At 48.2% G+C, this 4,582-nt stretch overlaps 1 pseudogene across 1 annotated transcript; it reads left to right on the top strand.

The window, feature by feature from the left end:
• Positions 1–3,859: 3,859 nt before the first annotated feature.
• Positions 3,860–3,932, top strand: F5J12DRAFT_t123 (annotated as a pseudogene). The gene has a single exon. The product of its transcript is annotated as a tRNA-OTHER (tRNA).
• Positions 3,933–4,582: the final 650 nt, after the last annotated feature.

The raw sequence follows: 4,582 nt of genomic DNA, 5'->3' as shown, positions 1-4,582 counted from the left end.
TGCTTCAGGATGGAAGCTGGTAGGAACTCCTGGTAGATATATGTAGCCATGGTCCCTAGCAAAGGGGACAAGCAAGATGATTGATGTGGAGGTGGTGTCATAGTCATGTCTTGACCCTGGCCAGACTCAGCCTTGTATTCATTCAGTCCAGCCTTGGCCTTGCCAATCCCATATCTCCAGTTAGTCTAGTGCAGTGAACACTGCTTTGCAGTGTGTGTCACTTCAGTTAAGCCCTGCCCAGTCTTGTCCCTGATCTGCCCTGTCCTGGTCTCCATCATCTTTGTCATACATTACTAATACTTGTCTTACCAATTGTCTTAGCAATCTTTGCAAGAACAACACTACTGGTCTCTGTACTATAGCTACTTCTAGTATATAAAGTCTTAGATACTTGGCCTGTACTCCCTCAGTCTGAAATCAACAAAGTTACTCTGATAACCTTGCCTTGGACTTGGACTTGGACTGAGACCCATGCAAGGGAATAGTGCTGTAACCTCAGTTGCCAAGTCCAACCAGTCCACCTCTCTGTATCCTTGTCTTTCCTCCTGATCCCAACCCCTCAGCCTTGTGCCTGCTTTGCTCCCCAGTCCAGACTCAACCTGGACATCATGAACTTGACAGGTGGCCATATTAGAAGAATTAGTGAAATGAGCATCTTTTGGAGGGAGTGCTGTAGAAACATGTGGAGTGTGCAGATCCTCTCCAATTTTGGAAGGTAGGATTGTGTGGCTGAGCACTACATGTGAGTGTGGGAATGGTTCCAGTATCTGCAGAAATGGTGGAGATATGTCAAAAACTGGAATGCTGTACATGGGTGCTTAAGAATTTTTATTGGTGCTTAACTCACTTCCTTCCTTTTTCTTTGGCATTGATGACTTTTTCTAGTGCAAGGGATGACTGCTGACATTTCTGGCTGTCCTTCTTCACATGAGGGCTATGATCTTCATCTCTATTCATCAGCTGTATCCATGTCCACCTCACCAAACACCTTTGGTGTGTGGCAGCACTCAGGGAAGACCAAGATATTAGGGTGGTAACCCTTATTGGTGAAGAAGGGTGATACCCTGGTCATAGTGCTAGGTGCATTGTTGTAAGCAAATTCAGCCAATGGTAGTAACTCAGCCCAGTTATCCTGTTGGTAGTTACAGTAGACCTGTAGATATTGTTTGAGGGTCTGATTGGTGCACTCTGTCTGACCATCCCCCTCTGGGTGATACCCAGAGGTGAAGTGTAGTCACATGTCCAGAGCCTTACCAAGGGACTGGAAGAAGTGGGATATGAATTCTGATCCCTGGTCTGAGGTCACATGGATTGGTACACCATTGTGGGGAGCAGGTATCTGCTACCTAGTATGGGAATGTGGGCTCCAGCCTAGGGATAGGCAATCTGAAGGGTGAGTTTGACCCAAGGGGAGTCACTCTAGCAATAGGAGGGTGATAGGAATGAATGCAACTGAGTCATGCAAGTCACTTGACCTGTAAACAGAAAGCGCAGTGGATTAGGGAGTGCACAGGCCTCAGTAGCTACATGGGGAGTATGTAACTATGAACTAAGTGATGTCAAAAGTCAAAAGAGCAACAGAAAATGATGGAAATTGACAGAGATTGATGTAATGATGGCCATGAGGCCAGTATAGCATCAGCAATCAAAAGAGCAACTAAAATAAAGCAAGTGCAAGGAAGCACAAGTGTCCTGAAGGGAAGTGAACAATAGTACAGTGAGAGTGACAGAAACATGCTTACATAACCCATAGTGCAGACCTGAAGAGCATGAGTGGGCAAGTGCAGGTGCCCTGAAAACAGCTGCAAGTGTCAGAACCTCATTGCATTGGCCAGGGGGAGTGTCTAGAGGTCATGCAACAGCAGGAGGAGTGGTGCAACTGGACAGGGTAGAGTATTAGGCAACCTGGAGCCCAGAGTGTGTCAAAGATGCTTGAGAGGGGTCATGTTTGCATTGCTTTTGTCACCAATCCTATAGCCACTTAGTAGACCTCCAATTAATGCTATACATACACTCCTAGTGTAGGGAGATCCCTCTCCCCACACCATGCTTGGAGAATATGTACATGAGGAAGAGCTTGGCAAGCTCAGGGGCTGTGATGGTGTGAAGATGGCTTGCTTTGAAAGCCAGTTGACTATGATGAGGATGGCAGTAAAGCCAGTTGAGGCTGGGAGTTGCTCTATGAAATCCATTGAGATGGAACTCCATGGCTTCTCTGGCACAGGGAGTTGTTTGAGTAGGCCATAAGGCTGGTGGTGGGGTACCTTGACCTGGGCACAGGTAGTACAGGACTGGACATAGTCTTTGACAAATGTCCTTAGGCTGGGCCAGGTGTATTCACACTGGATGAGTTCTAGGGTTCTGTTTTGGCTGAAGTGGCCAGACAAGGGGTGATCATGTTTGAACCTCAAGACATGAAGGCAAAGGTTGTTAGAGTCTGGTACCACTTCAGGTAACCATCCAGCCTAATAGCCTCCCAGACCAAGGCCTGCCCAGGGACATCTGGTCATGTCCCAGGGTGATGCAGATTTTTAGGCCCTGGGACAGATGGGATTTCCCACATAGCCATCCATTCAAATGCAATTATTTGGGATGTCCCAAGACTGCCTTGGGTGGCAGGGGTCCCTATTCCTGAAAGTGCAGCTTATATTAACATTGAAATAGCTGCAGAAATCCTAGCCCCCTTGCTCATCTGACAGGTTTAATCCACAAAGTATCCTTTGACCAATACATCCCCTCCCATCCCACCATGCATAGTAGTATACAATAGTACTTTTCATGTACATCTTTGCAATGTTGATTCTGCTGTATTGGGACATCTTGCTAGTTGCCAGGGGGATGACCCACCTGGGTCTCTACATTTGCCATGAAAATTGCAATAATACATTCAATCAATTTGTGTCTATACCTCAAGCAATTTGTACCATACGAAGGAAGAAGTAAATGGTTTTTGAACACTTGTGTGACAAATCAATATCTCAAAGTCCCCCACATAGAACATGGTGTTGGTCACCTTTGCAACACCATCTGCAGAGGGCAGAATGTCCCAGATTAGCCTCTGAGGTTGTCATGGGGCATTGTGCTGGTCTGCAAAGGTAACTTAGGAGGATGTGCCATCATAGCCCCCTGAGGCTGGGATGGGACATCCCACTGACTTTCATAAGGGGACTTGGGATGTCCCACAGCAGCCTCTGAGGCTACTTTGGGACATCCCACCCTCCCCTTTGCCAACCAGTGGGATGTCCCACAACAGCCTCCAAGCCTACATTGGGACATCCCACCCTTCCCACTGCCAACCAGTGGGATGTCCCACAACAGCCTCTAAGCCTACATGGGGACATCCCACTCTCCCCTCTGGCAACCAGAGGGATGTCCCAAAACAGCCTCTAAGGTGTTGAAGTAGTAATCTGCAGTAATCCTACAAGCACCATAGAGAATCCAATGCAAGGTAGCTCCATGGTCAGAGCAGCTGCTTGACACTGAGAGGGCCCTGGCTCAATGCTAGCTCTGGTCACATTTTCATCAGGTTAGGAGCTGCAGCTGGAACCCATGCATGCTCAGTACAATGGGTCATGCAGCATCCTTAGTAAGTCCAGATCACATGAGTTACATGGACACAAGGGGACTGATAGTAGGCCTCCTGGAAACACAGCAGTAAATCCTGATCCATCACATGATACAAGGTCAAAAAGCAATCAAACCATTTGCATGACCCTAGGGGGTGTGCACTGTTTTTGCACTCCAAAAGTGGCCAGATGAAGGGACCACATTGGAGACAGTGCATTCTGTGCATTAACTTCATGGAGATTTGTTCCCACAGTGCTAGTATAAGCCCCCAAGCTACTGACATTAGTACCCAGACCATATGGCTCAGTGGTTGCAGCACCTGGTAAACACCTGGGAGGTCACTGGTTCAATCTTAGGATTGGTCACATTTTCCTCATAAGGCTACTTTGGGACATCCCTCCCCCCCTCCGGCAAGCAGTGGGATGTCCCATGACAGCCTCTAAAGCTACATTGGGAAATCCCTCCCCCCCTCTGGCAAGTAGTGGGATGTCCCATGACAGCCTCTAAGGTTACATTGGGACATCCCTCCCCCCCTCTGGCAAGCAGTGAGATGTCCCACAGCAGCCTCTAAGCCTACATTGGGTCATCCCACCCTCCCCTTTTCCAACCAGTGGGATGTCCCACAACAGCCTCTAAGCCTACATTGGGGCATCCCTCCCCACCACCTGGCCAGCAGTGGGATGTCCCACAGCAGCCTCTATGGCTAATTTGGGACATCCCACCCCCCTGTCTGGCAAGATGTCCCACAACACCCTCCACATAATACAAGGCCAAAATGCTATCAGACCATTTGCATGACCATAGGAGGCATGCACCCTTGTTGCACTCCAAAAATTCCCAGACTGAGGGACCATGTTGGAAATGGTGTATTTTGTGCACTGCACTCTACATAGTCTTGTTCCCACATTACTGGTTTATGCCCCATGCTACTGATGCTATCACCTAGACAATATACACAGCTGAACAGTCAGAGCACCACTTCAGTCAACCCCCTTTGGAGACCTATTAGGTCTAC

Source organism: Pisolithus orientalis (assembly GCF_024613125.1).
Source record: "Pisolithus orientalis strain OTSU chromosome Unknown F5J12scaffold_16, whole genome shotgun sequence".
Taxonomy (NCBI): Eukaryota; Fungi; Basidiomycota; class Agaricomycetes; order Boletales; family Pisolithaceae; genus Pisolithus; species Pisolithus orientalis.
Note: the sequence above shows the minus strand (reverse complement) of the source record. Positions and strands in the feature narration are given on the sequence as shown.